Below are 15,825 nucleotides of genomic sequence, written 5' to 3' on the forward strand. Positions count from 1 at the left end.
AAAATTAAAGATACTCACGATTGCTATGCTGTTTGCCTGGGGTGGAAACATAATCAGGAAGCTTTGGCTCGGACCAGTTCGTGTGACCATTGTCTCCAGCTGGGTTCAACTTCCATTGGGCGTAGGGCTGACTTTGTGAGAAAAGATTAGGGCTGCTGGCGAAGGTTCTTCCGGTGAGGCGACCTCGGGAATAGGGTTGTTTGAGGCTGGGAGAGAGCAGCAGTGGTGGTCGGAGTTGATATGGGTCTCATCCCAGCCGAGTGAGGCTCATTCCAGTTTCTCTGGCAGTGTTCAGAGTCCGGATTCCAGGGATGATATACTATCCTGGTTGGCTCTGGAGGGTTTTCAGAGTGTGAATCAGATGACATCAGTCCAGGGCAGCCTAAAGCCCCTGCTTTGGATTCGGCGGGGGAGAGTGAACCATTGGTGGTTAATGCGCCTTTGATGGAGCTGTGTCGTAGGGCGGCAGATCTCCTGGGGGTGTCATGGGCCTCTCACTCCACCGGGTTACCACCTTAATTTTCTTCCACTCTGCTCACCACTCTCTCTACTCAGCCTAACTAGCTCCACCTGTCCCTGCTCTGCTCTGCTCTAATTACTCTGCCAGCTGCGCTGCATTACCCACTACCTCTCCCAGTATTTAAGGCCCTGTCTTTCAGCTCTCCGGTGTCAGATCGTCTGCAAAGCTCACACCCGGAACCTGTTTGCTCGCGCTTCTGGCTCACCCTGGTTTTGTGACCCCGGACCTGCCTGTTTTTTGGATACTCTTCTGCCTCAGGAGATCCAGACCTGCTTCTGCCATTACGACTCCTGACTACTCTTCAATCCCGGTAACTCTGACCAGCCTTCTGCCTTGCTACTACGTATTTTGGATTTCCCTTGAACTGTACTGCTGCCTGGTTTCATTCCGCCCTGTTGTGTCTGTGTCTCCCCCCCCCAGGACTTCTGGACCACCCACCACCGGCTTCATAGGACGCATCGCTGCCACTGGGGGGGGCACAGACCCAGCGCATTGGACGGGATCCCTGTTACCCCTGGAGCCTTCATTCACTCCCTACTTCCCTTTTCCCTTAAGTTTAATAAACTTTCTGGTGTGACGCAATTGTGGTCCTCTGGTCGTCTGTCTGAACCGTGACAGTACGATCTGAACATTATGGACTCAGCGCACACTTTCCCCGACATGGAAACCGATGAGCATGAGCAGCAGTTCCAGCAGCAGCAACAACAACTCGCCATGATCATTCAACTCCTCACCAACCTTACCCCAGCCAGTCTGCCCACCAGCCCAGGCCCCGAGTTACCTGCCCCGGTCATTGCAGCCGCTGCTCCGGAACCCAAGATTGGAAACCCCGAGCGGTTCAACGGCGATTCAACCCAGGTCCGGCCATTCCTGACTAGCTGCCGACTTCAGTTCTCCTTGCAGCCAAGGACCTTCGCCACGGAGGGGGCTAAAGTTGGGTATGCCATCACTCACCTGACGGGCCGAGCTCGACTCTGGGGAACAGCAGAGTTCGAACGTCAAACCCCCGCATGTGCAACCTTCGACCTGTTTGCTGAGGAGATGCTGAGGGTGTTTGACCTGGATTCACCCACCGCAGAGGCGTCTCGTGAACTGTTCAGTATTCGACAAGGCAGACGTACAGTCGCAGACCATTCCATCGACTTCCGAACCCTGGCTAGACGAAGTTCTTGGAACACACCATCGTTGGTGGACGCGTTCTTCCATAGTTTGGCTGACTATATCAAGGACGAGTTGGTCTCCCATGAACTGCCTTCCACTCTTGATGAAGCCATCGCACTGACTGTCAGGATCGACAGAAGGATACAGACCCGTCGTCGTGAGAGGGGGCGCCAAGGTCCACCTACTACCGGCATTCGGAGAGATCCGACTGGGCTCCTGTCATCTACTGCCACTCACCCAGGTCAGCTTGATCAGTCTGAGCCTATGGAGATTGGGCGAGCCTCCCTCACTCCTGCAGAGCGCCAGCGCCGCTTCACCTCAAACCTCTGCCTCTATTGTGGAGGTGATGGACATCGTGTGGTAACCTGCCCTTTAAAGGGCCGAAGCTCACCGGGCATAGGGGGAGTCCGGTTGAGTTCAATGACCATCCAGTCCTCCGACCGCAAACCCCTGCTGCAAGTTCACCTCCGCCTCTCTGACTCAACTCACACCCTGGCTGCTCTGGTGGATTCTGGCGCCGAAGCCAACATAATGGACATCAAGCTGGCACGCCAACTGGGACTGGAGAACCTCCGTTTGACACCTCCTATTCCTGCCCGGGCACTGGACGGACACTTACTCGGATCGGTCACTCATGTCACGGCCCCGGTCTCGATGGGTCTGTCCGGAAACCATCAAGAAACTATCCAGTTTCACCTGCTCCCCTCTCCAGGCCAACCCCTCATCCTGGGTTACCCATGGCTCCGCCGGCACAACCCTCAGCTCGACTGGGTGACCGGGGTGATCAGGGAGTGGGGAGAGGACTGCCACCGAACCTGCCTGCTTGCTGCCGCACTACCCCCTCGGCCAGTACCTACTAACTCCGCTCCTGACCTCTCCAATGTCCCAGAATGCTACCATGGTCTCAGAGAGGTGTTTAACAAAGCTAGAGCCACATCTCTGCCCCCTCACCGACCGTACGACTGTGCCATCGACCTCCTCCCTGGAACAGCTCCTCCAAGGGGTCGTCTTTATTCGTTGTCTGCTCCTGAAAGAAAGTCCATGGAGGACTACATCAATGGCTCTCTGTCCGCAGGATTAATCCGTTCATCTTCATCTCCTGCTGGTGCTGGCTTCTTCTTTGTGGGGAAGAAGGACGGATCTCTTCGCCCCTGCATCGACTACAGGGGACTCAACGACATCACAGTGAAAAACCGTTACCCTCTGCCTCTGCTCACCTCTGCTTTTGAGTTGCTCCAGGGAGCCACTGTTTTTACCAAGTTGGATCTCAGAAACGCTTACCACCTAGTGCGGATCCGGGAGGGAGATGAATGGAAAACCGCATTCAATACACCAACAGGCCACTACGAGTATCTGGTTATGCCTTTTGGCCTCACCAATGCTCCTGCTGTGTTCCAGGCTCTAGTGAATGATGTACTGCGGGACATGTTAAACAAGTTTGTCTTCGTTTACCTGGATGACATCTTAATCTACTCCAGAAACCTGTCTGAACACACCCGCCATGTCCAGCAAGTCCTTCATCGTCTTCTGGAGAATTCCCTCTACGCCAAGGCAGAGAAATGTGAGTTTCACGTCAAGACAGTGGCCTTCCTGGGGTACATAGTGGCAGAGGGAAGTATCCAAATGGATCCTGCCAAAGTATCAGCAGTCACTTCATGGCCAGTTCCGGAGAACAGAAAGAAGCTGCAACAGTTTCTGGGGTTTGCTAACTTCTATAGGAAGTTTATCCGGAACTACAGTACCGTTGCTGCCCCTCTCACTGCTCTAACCAGCACCAAGCAACCCTTCACCTGGACCCCAGCAGCCGACAAAGCCTTCAGTACCCTCAAGGTGAGGTTCACCTCCGCTCCCATCCTCCAGATGCCTGATGTGGACCGGCAATTCATTGTGGAGGTGGACGCCTCGGATGTGGGAGTTGGTGCTGTGATTTCTCAGTGGGCTGCGGAGGATAGGAAGCTCCATCCCTGTGCCTTTTTCTCACGTCGGTTGTCCCCCTCTGAGTGCAATTACGACATAGGGAACCGTGAGCTGCTGGCTGTGAAGCTTGCCTTGGAGGAGTGGCGTCACTGGCTGGAGGGGTCCACCATTCCATTTCTCGTTTGGACCGATCATAAGAACTTGGAGTACATCCGCACGGCCAAACGGTTGAACTCCAGGCAGTCCCGCTGGGCCCTGTTCTTCACCAGGTTTAATTTCACTCTGTCATACCGGCCTGGATCACGCAACACCAAGCCAGACGCCCTCTCCCGTCAATTCCAGAAGGATGACACCCCCTCCAAGGACCCTGTGTCGATTCTGCCAAGTCCCTGCATCGTTGCAGCTCTGACCTGGGCTGTTGAGGAACAGGTGCTGGAGGCTCTCCGTAACCAGCCAGGTCCCAGCACTTGCCCAGCTGACCGCCTTTTTGTCCCCGAAGACCTGAGGTCCCAGGTCGTTCAGTGGGGACATGACTCCCGCCTAGCTTGTCACCCTGGCTCCACCCGCACTTACAACCTGCTCGCCCAGAGGTTCTGGTGGCCCTCTCTGAGGAAGGATGTACGGGAATTCGTCCAAGCCTGCCCCATCTGCAACCAACACAAGTCGTCCTGCCAGCCCCCAGCCGGATTGCTGCAGCCCCTGCCTGTGCCCAGACGTCCCTGGTCTCACATCGCCCTTGACTTTGTCACGGGGCTGCCCCCTTCAAGTGGCATGACCGTCATTCTCACCATCGTTGACCGTTTCAGCAAGATGGCACACTTCATTCCCCTCCCCAAGCTCCCAACCGCCAAGGAGACCGCCCAGGTGGTCCTGGAACACGTCTTCCGGATCCACGGACTGCCAAAGGATGTAGTTTCTGACCGTGGTCCACAATTCTCCTCCGCTTTTTGGAAGGAGTTCTGTCACCTGCTGGGAGCCACAGTCAGTCTGACTTCCGGATTCCATCCCCAATCCAATGGGCAGTCAGAGCGGGCTAATCAGGAGCTCGAGAAGGCACTGCGATGCATGACTTCACGCAACCCCCACTCCTGGTCGCAGCAATTGACATGGGTGGAGTACGCACACAATTCTCTGACCTGCTCTGCCATCGGTATGTCCCCTTTCCAATGTGTTTATGGATACCAGCCTCCTCTATTTGCCAGCCAGGAGGAGGAGGTTACTTGCCCATCTGCACTTGCTTTTGCCCGTCGATGTCGCCGCACCTGGTCACAAGCCCGAGCCACACTCCTCAGGTCCGTTGCCAGCTACACTACCGGGGCCAACCGTCGGAGAATTCCTGCTCCCACCTACCATGTTGGTCAAAGGGTGTGGTTGTCATCGAAGAACCTGCCACTCAGGGTGGAGTCGCAGAAGCTGGCACCTCGGTTCATTGGCCCATTCCCTATCATAAGAGTGATTAGCCCAACTGCTGTCCGGCTCCAACTGCCTAATTCCCTGAGGGTGCACCCCACTTTCCATGTGTCTAAGATTAAGCCCATCCATGAGAGTCCGCTGGTCCCTGCTGCGCCTGGTCCTCCTCCTCCACGGCTCGTCGATGGTGGTCTGGTTTACACCGTCCGCCGCCTGCTTCGGTCCAGACGGAGGGGTAGGGGTCTCCAGTACCTCATTGACTGGGAGGGCTATGGACCTGAGGAAAGGACCTGGGTGCCAGCTAGTCGGATTGTGGATAGGACTCTCATCACCGCTTTCCACCAACGGCATCCTGATCAACCTGCAATCCGTAGGGGCCGCCCCAGAGGGGTCCCTAACCGTCCGGCCCGCTCGGCTTCCTGTCCTGTGCCTGATCCTGTCTCGGGACCTGTCCCATCTCCCGACCACGGCCCTCCGGCTTCCTCCGAGGATGAGGACGGTCACTCGGACCGTTCGGAGGAGTTCTAGCCCTCCTCCGGCTCCCCTCCTCCCGCCCGGCGTGGTGTTGCTCTTGGGACTTCTGGGGCCGTCCCTTGGGGGGGGGGTTCTGTCATGGGCCTCTCACTCCACCGGGTTACCACCTTAATTTTCTTCCACTCTGCTCACCACTCTCTCTACTCAGCCTAACTAGCTCCACCTGTCCCTGCTCTGCTCTGCTCTAATTACTCTGCCAGCTGCGCTGCATTACCCACTACCTCTCCCAGTATTTAAGGCCCTGTCTTTCAGCTCTCCGGTGTCAGATCGTCTGCAAAGCTCACACCCGGAACCTGTTTGCTCGCGCTTCTGGCTCACCCTGGTTTTGTGACCCCGGACCTGCCTGTTTTTTGGATACTCTTCTGCCTCAGGAGATCCAGACCTGCTTCTGCCATTACGACTCCTGACTACTCTTCAATCCCGGTAACTCTGACCAGCCTTCTGCCTTGCTACTACGTATTTTGGATTTCCCTTGAACTGTACTGCTGCCTGGTTTCATTCCGCCCTGTTGTGTCTGTGTCTCCCCCCCCCAGGACTTCTGGACCACCCACCACCGGCTTCATAGGACGCATCGCTGCCACTGGGGGGGGCACAGACCCAGCGCATTGGACGGGATCCCTGTTACCCCTGGAGCCTTCATTCACTCCCTACTTCCCTTTTCCCTTAAGTTTAATAAACTTTCTGGTGTGACGCAATTGTGGTCCTCTGGTCGTCTGTCTGAACCGTGACAGGGGGTGGATTTGCTGTCTTCTCCCCCACAGTGGAGTTCCTCCAGGTTTGAGGGAAGGTATTTACCTCCTGTCCCTGCAGCGGTGAAGTGTCGCTTATGCTGTTTAAAGATTTTGCAGATGAACTAAAGGCGACCTGGGATTCCCCTCATTCAGCCAGGCTGGTACTACAAAGTTATGACGAGTTCATGAAGGTAGAGGGTATGGAGGAGTTACTTAGCTCCAGAGGTTAACAAGGGGGCTAATCCCAGCACGGTGCTTCTGAATAAACATTGGCGGTCCTTGGTGGATCAGCTGGACAAAGTGTACCAGGCTGAGGGTATGGCGGCCCGGTCGCTGAATGTGGTAACAATGCTGCAGATGTATCACATCGATTTGCTGCATGAGCTGAATAAGACTGTCGAGGCGGGGAAGACTGTTTCAGAGCTTCTCGACAAAATCCATGCTACGGCTGATTTTGTGCCGTGTCTGTCCAACTGTACTGTCCTGGATTTGACTCAGCTATGGGAGTCCTTACACGCCTGTTTTGAGGAGAAACAAAAACAGGGCGCAGCTCTACGGGTCCTTTTCCCAAGAAAATCCTTCACAGGGGGTGGCTCGGCAGTCCAGGCGAGAGGCGGGTTGGCCAGGGGGCGGCTTCGAGGTCGTTTTTTGACTGTCTTGGTGCTTTTGGCAGCGGCCGACGTCTTGGCACAGGTGCCGAGCAGGGTGAAAGCCCTCCTCCCCAAGCATTTACTGGGGCAACAGTGCTCCCAAGTGGCTCGGTCAATGGGGGAAATTGACTGGTTGCCGAAGTCCCCGAACCCGGTGTGTGGTGGGTATCAGAACGGCGGTACCACAGAAGCACATTGTTTCTACCCAAAGTCCCATGTGTTCAGGGGTATCAAGAGTGCGGTATCGTCCAGGTGTGGGCATAATAAACACAGTTCCTTCCCCACATTCAGACACACGGTTGACTAGAGTGGTGGATATGAAAACAAGCATGACCCCAAAAATGTTTTTCCAGTCCTCAGGGTGGCACTCTGCCCCTTCAGGATATAATGTATTGGAGACTGGCAGCGTGCACCGTCCATGCGTAGTTTCACCATGGGTGGTGCCAGGGGATCAAAGTATTGGCCTATCTGGATGATTGGCTGGTCGTAGCAGAGTTGAGGGAACAGGTGTAGCTCCACACTGCCACGCTGGTTTCCCATATTCAGTATCTGGGGTTCATAGTGAATCACAAGAAAAGTTGTTTGACTCTGGCTCAGCGTATTCAGTTTGTGTGTCTCGTTCTGGACTCGGTTCTAAATCATGAGTTTTTGTCCCAACAGAGGAGGGTTGCATTCCGGCTCTGTCTGGCACAGTTTCAGCTGGGGCACAGTGCCTTCTCGCTTGTGCCTGCGGTTATTGGGTCTGATGGCCTCTATGATAGGTGTGGTGCCTCTGGGACTTCTGTTGATGCATCTGTTTCAGAGCTGGGTGATTGCTACGCTTCTGGACGCATCTCGCCATGGCCATCGGTTGCTCAAGGTATACCTGTCATGCCTAAGGGTATTGACTCTTTGGAGGAACCCGCGATGGCTGTTGCAGGGGGTTCTCATGAGCTGGGTAGTGTCCCGCAGGGTGATCACGACAGATGCATCCTTACTGGGATGGGGAGCGCTGTGTCTGGGCTACTCGGAAAGAGGGATTTGTTCAACAGAGCAAAGGGCGCTGCATATCAATTACCTAGAGCTACTGACTGTTTTGCTAGTGTTGAGGTATAAGCTTCCGATGTAGGAGGGCCAGCATGTGTTGGTAAGGTCCGACAACAGTACAGTGGGGGCGTACATCAACAGGCAGGGGGGACACGGTCTCTTTCGCTCCTTAACCTGGCCCATAATCTGCTCATATAGAGCAGTGCACATTTCCTGTCGCTCAGGGCGACGTATCTTTCCAGATCGCTCAATGTGTTTTTCTACAGAGTGCAGACTGCACCCCTTGGTGGTTGTCCAGACATGGGACTGGTTCGGCAGGGCCAACGTAGATCTTCACGCATTGCGAGAAAACTTGCATTACCGTCTGTTCTTCTCAACAAGGGATCTGGGCGCTCCATTGGGAACGGATGCTTTGGCGTATCAGTGGTCTCGGATCCTGCTCCATGCGTTTCCTCCGGTGGACCTGATTCAGGCCACCGTGGAGAGGGTGATTCAGGAGGATCTGTGGTTGATTCTGGTGGCTCCCTGTTGGCCCAGACAACCCTGGTTCCCGGAGATCATCCGCCTGTTGGGCAGGGACCCATGGAGGGTTGCGTATCGTCGGGATCCATTGTCCCAGGCGCACTGGAGAGTTTGTCACCCACGGCTGCAGATATGGGATCTGTGGGTTTGACCCCTAAACGTTTGACAGCTAGGGGTTTACCCTGAACATTATTACGACTATACAGTCGGCGCGTGCGCCCTCTATGAGAGCGTTGTATACAGATAAGTGTCGCGCGTTTGAAGGTTGATGTCAGGTTAATCGAGTTTCTCCTTTTCAGAGCTCTTTGATGGACATTTTAAAAGTTATTGCAAGAGCTTTTTGAGCAGGGCCTTTCTTTTTACACATTGAAGGTTTATATGGCAGCCATATCGACGTGTCATGTAGGGATTGACGGCTCTACCCCTGGTTCACTTCCTCTGGTGGTGCGGTTCCTAAAAGGCATGCGTCAGCTCAGACCAGTGTTTAAACCTATGGCACCGACCTGGGACCTGGTTTGGTCCTGGACACTGTGTGAGCCTCCATTTGAACCATTAGAATCTTTGGACCTGAAGGTCCTTTCCAACAAGACTGCCCTGCTCATTGCCTTGGCGTCATCCAAGCGTGTTGGGGATCTCCACATGCTATCAGTACATCCTTCCTGTTTGGAGTTTGCTCCTGGCGACTCCGAAGTGATGTTACGTCCTAATGCAGACGTTGCTCCCAACGTTTATGCCTGTCTTACAGGCCCCCTGGTTTACAGGTTCCCTGTTTTTACAGGTCCCCTGGCTTACAGGTCCCCTGCCTTACAGGTCCCTGGCTTTCGAGCTGTTCCCCTTTCTTACCTCTGTTTCCTACCAGTGAACAACTGAGGTTGCATGGCCTGTATACGGTATGCACTTTACTTACGTATATGCATAGGACCAAGTATATCCGCCTTTGTGACTAGCTTTGTCTATTTTGCTAATCCAGCTCGGGTAGGGCATTTTCTAAGCAGCGACTTTCTCAATGGATTGTGGAGGCTATCTCCCTGGCATATGACAGCAAAGGACAAGGGTTGCCTAGCGGTGTGCGTGCTCACTCCACTGGGGCTTCTTGGGTATTGTTCAGGGGCATGACGATTGGTGATATCTGTGCTGCAGCGAGTTGGGGTTCCCCACATACCTTTCTGAGGTTTTATCGCTTGGATGTAACTTCTCCCAGTTCCCTGTGGATTTGAGACTTGGGTTGCGGCAGCGCTTCAGTGTGCATTATCAGGGTTACCACAGTGTCCTGTGGGTTTGAGCCTTGGGCTGCCGTGGCAGCGTGCGAGTACACATTTTACAGGTTGCTACAGGCTTCCTGTGGGTTTGCGCCTCAGGCTGCCGTGGTTCATTGACTCTGGTTTATGCTATGTAGCGCACGTATTGTTTCGGGCTTGCGGTTCCTTGTACACGTTCTGACATTTCAGGCTTGCAAGGTAATTATTGTTCTTGGAACTGTGGGGTCTATGGACTTGGTCTGCGGTGGCAACGTGTCAGTACACATAACCAAGTTGCAGCATGTTCTGGTTCCCTATATGGGGCTCTGACTAGGGCTGTTTCAGTGACCATATTACCGCCACACCGGCGGTCACGAGTCATATGATGGCAGTCAAATTACATGTGACCGTTTAGTCACGGTAATTAGGCTTCTCCAAGCTCTGATGCTGCTGATGGTCATTAGTAGCCTACCAAACTTGCTAACTGCCTGGTACTCCACACTCTATTGTCCCTCTAATCACTAACATCAATGCAAATGTAAACGAAAATCTAATCAAACACTTCATGAGAGCCCATGAGCTCATGTTGCGCAACATTTCTATAGGCTATGCAATTGCGTGAGAAAACAGAGTGATGGCCTCTATTAAAAAAGAGGAGGATCCCATCAGCTTTAAAACCGGAGTATAGCCTACCTGGCTGACATGAAAATGAACCATGAGAAAAGCGTCCTCCATTCGCTATTTAACTGCATAGATTACATGTATTTTCTTTTCGCTGCCCCTGTTTCAAGAATAGTGTGATGGATGACAATATTAGCCTATCACTTGTGAATTATATATTATCACTTGTGAATGATGCCCAGCTTAAGACAAACAGCACATGCTTTTTTTTGCGACTTTTTCATGTAGCCTAGCCCATAGGCCTATATGTTTTGATATGGTTTGTATCACAACTAAAATGGCCAAATAACTTCTTAAAATGAAGCACATTAATCCGCTTTACAATGGGTGTAGAGCCTGACTGGCATATATACGCAGCGCGTGAGTTTCAAGTTTGGGGAAGATCATTTTCACCATAAAAATGCACCTACAGTGGGGAGAACAAGTATTTGATACACTGCCGATTTTGCAGGTTTTCCTACTTACAAAGCATGTAGAGGTCTGTAATTTTTATCATAGGTACACTTCAACTGTGAGAGACGGAATCTACAACAAAAATCCAGCAAATCACATTGTATGATTTTAAAGTAATTCATTTGCATTTTATTGCATGACATAAGTATTTGATCACCTACCAACCAGTAAGAATTCCGGCTCTCACAGACCTGTTAGTTTTTCTTTAAGAAGCCCTCCTGTTCTCCACTCATTACCTGAAATAACTGCACCTGTTTGAACTCGTTACCTGTATAAAAGACACCTGTCCACACACTCAATCAAACAGACTCCAACCTCTCCACAATGGCCAAGAACAGAGAGCTGTGTAAGGACATCAGGGATAAAATTGTAGACCTGCACAAGGCTGGGATGGGCTACAGGACAATAGGCAAGCAGCTTGATGAGAAGGCAACAACTGTTGGCGCAATTATTAGAAAATGGAAGAAGTTCAAGATGACGGTCAATCACCCTCGGTCTGGGGCTCCATGCAAGATCTCACCTCGTGGGGCATCAATGATCATGAGGAAGGTGAGGGATCAGCCCAGAACTACATGGCAGGAACTGATCAATGACCTGAAGAGAGCTGGGACCACAGTCGCAAAGAAAACCATTAGTAACACACTATGCCGTCATGAATTAAAATCCTGCAGCGCACGCACGGTCCCCCTGCTCAAGCCAGTGCATGTCCAGGCCCGTCTGAAGTTTGCCAATGACCATCTGGATGATCCAGAGGAGGAATGGGAGAAGGTCATGTGGTCTGATGAGACAAAAATAGAGCTTTTTGGTCTAAACTTCACTCGCCGTGTTTGGAGGAAGAGGAAGGATGAGTACAACCCCAAGAACACCATCCCAACCGTGAAGCATGGAGGTGGAAACATCATTCTTTGGGGATGCTTTTCTGCAAAGGGGACTGGTCGACTGCACCGAATTGAGGGGAGGATGGATGGGGCCATGTATCGCAAGATCTTGGCCAACAACCTCCTTCCCTCGGTAAGAGCATTGAAGATGGGTCGTGGCTGGGTCTTCCAGCATGACAACGACCCGAAACACACAGCCAGGGCAACTAAGGAGTGGCTCCGTAAGAAGCATCTCAAGGTCCTGGAGTGGCCTAGCCAGTCTTCAGACCTGAACCCAATAGAACATCTTTGGAGGGAGCTGAAAGTCCGTATTGCCCAGCGACAGCCCCGAAACCTGAAGGATCTGGAGAAGGTCTGTATGGAGGAGTGGGCCAAAATCCCTGCTGCAGTGTGTGCAAACCTGGTCAAGACCTACAGGAAACGTATGATCTCTGTAATTGCAAACAAAGGTTTCTGTACCAAATATTAAGTTCTGCTTTTCTGATGTATCAAAGACTTATGTCATGCAATAAAATGCAAATGAATTACTTAAAAATCATACAATGTGATTTTTTGGGAATTTTTTATTTTGCTTGTCCATTCCCAGCGCGCCTCATCAGGGTGTTGTTGGAGAGACTCATCGCTGCCACGCTCCACCAAAGTTCTGTCAAAGAATCATCTAACATAAATCATGTAGCAGATATAGTATATGGTAGAAAGAGTATGTGGCCTTTTCTGTAGCCTACAGGCTGGAGATAAAATGTATGACAATGTATTTAAAAAAAATACATTTTAAGTAATTTAGCCGATGCTCTTATATAATAATAATAATATGCCATTTAGCAGATGCTTTTATCCAAAGCGACTTACAGTCATCCAGAGCGACTTACAGTAGTGAGTGTATACATTTTCAGATGTGTTTGTACTGCTCCCCCATGGGAATCAAACCCCCAACCCTGGTATTGCATTCGCATGCTCTACCAACTGAGCCACACAGGAGAGACACGGGAGAGACACTTTTTACATCATGCAGGTTTCTCCGATCAAATAGCCGAACCTAAATGGCTTCTAATCAAATAAAAACTGTGCTGAGATGTTAACAAACAACATATCCTAAAAGCAGGCCAGGTCAATGTAAAATGGACTATATGGAATGGATAATCAGGCTGGTCACAACTGCTGTCCAGGAGTTTCACCCCATGAGCTAAATTGTCATTATCAGTAGTTTCAAGTTTGTATCCATCAATTTCGGACAAGCTGATCATAGCGAAAAATAAAATACTTATGCATTTCCCGCTGTGTAAACACATTGCAAATAGGCTCAGGATAACTCCTGAAAAAGTTGGGAAGTTGATATTCAGAGCTTAAATAGCCAAATTGATTAGTCACAGGAATCAGGACTAATAAAGCCAATTCAACGGCCTGTTTTACAAATGGTGGGTCTACCACATCGTTGGGCATTCATAAAATTCCATTGCAGGCCAGACCGGCCTTGACTTCCACGGACGTTGGTTTTTGGTCCGGTCTGGACCGGCCTTGATTTGGTCCAAACATACAGTGGGGGAAAAAATTATTTAGTCAGCCACCAATTGTGCAAGTTCTCCCACTTAAAAAGATGAGAGAGGCCTGTAATTTTCATCATAGGTACACGTCAACTATTACAGACAAAATGAGAAAAAAAATTCCAGAAAATCACATTGTAGGATTTTTAATGAATTTATTTGTAAATTATGGTGGAAAATAAGTATTTGGTCACCTACAAACAAGCAAGATTTCTGGCTCTCACAGACCTGTAACTTCTTCTTTAAGAGGCTCCTCTGTCCTCCACTCGTTACCTGTATTAATGGCACCTGTTTGAACTTGTTATCAGTATAAAAGACACCTGCCCACAACCTCAAACAGTCACACTCCAAACTCCACTATGGCCAAGACCAAAGAGCTGTCAAAGGACACCAGAAACAAAATTGTAGACCTGCACCAGGCTGGGAAGACTGAATCTGCAATAGGTAAGCAGCTTGGTTTGAAGAAATCAACTGTGGGAGCAATTATTAGGAAATGGAAGACATACAAGACCACTGATAATCTCCCTCGATCTGGGGCTCCACGCAAGATCTCACCCCGTGGGGTCAAAATGATCACAAGAACGGTGAGCAAAAATCCCAGAACCACACGGGGGGACCTAGTGAATGACCTGCAGAGAGCTGGGACCAAAGTAACAAAGCCTACCATCAGTAACACACTACGCCGCCAGGGACTCAAATCCTGCAGTGCCAGACGTGTCCCCCTGCTTAAGCCAGTACATGTCCAGGCCCGTCTGAAGTTTGCTAGAGTGCATTTGGATGAACCAGAAGAGGATTGGGAGAATGTCATATGGTCAGATGAAACCAAAATATAACTTTTTGGTAAAAACTCAACTCGTCGTGTTTGGAGGACAAAGAATGCTGAGCTGCATCCAAAGAACACCATACCTACTGTGAAGCATGGGGGTGGAAACATCATGCTTTGGGGCTGTTTTTCTGCAAAGGGACCAGGACGACTGATCCGTGTAAAGGAAAGAATGAATGGGGCCATGTATCGTGAGATTTTTAGTGAAAACCTCCTTCCATCAGCAAGGGCATTGAAGATGAAATGTGGCTGGGTCTTTCAGCATGACAATGATCCCAAACACACCGACCGGGCAACGAAGGAGTGGCTTCGCAAGAAGCATTTCAAGGTCCTGGAGTGGCCTAGCCAGTCTCCAGATCTCAACCCCATAGAAAATCTTTGGAGGGAGTTGAAAGTCCGTGTTGCCCAGCGACAGCCCCAAAACATCACTGCTCTAGAGGAGATCTGCATGGAGGAATGGGCCAAAATACCAGCAACAGTGTGTGAAAACCTTGTGAAGACTTACAGAAAACGTTTGACCTGTGTCATTGCCAACAAAGGGTATAAGTATTGAGAAACTTTTGTTATTGACCAAATACTTATTTTCCACCATAATTTGCAAATAAATTCATAAAAAATCCTACAATGTGATTTCTGGATTTTTTTTCTCATTTTGTCTGTCATAGTTGACGTGTACCTATGATGAAAATTACAGGCCTCTCTCATCTTTTTAAGTGGGAGAACTTGCACAATTGGTGGCTGACTAAATACTTTTTTTCCCCACTGTAGATGTCTATAAATTATGTATTTTAAACTTTTAAAATTAACCTGATTTCAACATCCGGAAAAATACATATTTTCACCTTTCATTCAGAACCTAAATTGAACCTTCAACGTCTGGAAAATACGTATTTTTAGACGACTTTTCAACGCCATTTTGCTTACTGGGACTATTCTAGTTTTGCAGGGGTGGCAATATTTTGGTCTCAGAATGGCCAGGACTAGCCCTGAATAGAGGAGTAGTAAAGGCCCAGTGCACAACTTTTGTGAGACAATTATTTTTTTTGCGCTGCAGACGGCTATATTGGTCCGCTAATACAGGATTGTAAACATTTATTTATTTAAAAAATTCAGAGGGTGCTGCAGCACCTTCAGCACCCCTACTTCCTGCGGCAATGCTAAAGGGTATTTCATTAACTGAGAAAACACGGTGACTGTAAATCTCTAACAATTTTATAACATCTGTAGAGCTATAATATATTCAAAATAATGTTGAAGGTTTAATTAGACCATATTGCTGCAGAACTATTAAAGTCATGTCTGTGGCCAGTTTAGACTGTGCTCATCTAGTAAACATATTGCCCTTTATATTGACATGGAGGTAATTAATTCACATGAAGGACACTGCAGTATTAGACTTGTATCATGCATTTACAGTGTGGCGGTTGGTGTGCAAACAGTTTAGCTAGCAGTAAACGCTACTTTGCCTTTGATTCAATGGTAAGTACTGTACATACATCACAACAGTACTTACCATTGAATCAAAGGCAAAGTAGCGTTCACTGCTAGCTAAGCTGTAGGCCCAAGGAATAATAATTATTTGTTCAAATACTCTCTATAAACCTCTATTTACACTGGAGATTTTCCAAGCATTTGCAACAGGTAAAAAGTTTGCACCTGTTTTTATAACAATAAATAAATAAAATAAATAAACATTATGAACAAGAATAATTAAGAACAAAAAAGTACATAAAAAACGTA

This window comes from Coregonus lavaretus, assembly GCF_964263955.1.
Source record: "Coregonus lavaretus genome assembly, chromosome: 1".
In the NCBI taxonomy this organism is placed as follows: Eukaryota; Metazoa; Chordata; class Actinopteri; order Salmoniformes; family Salmonidae; genus Coregonus; species Coregonus lavaretus.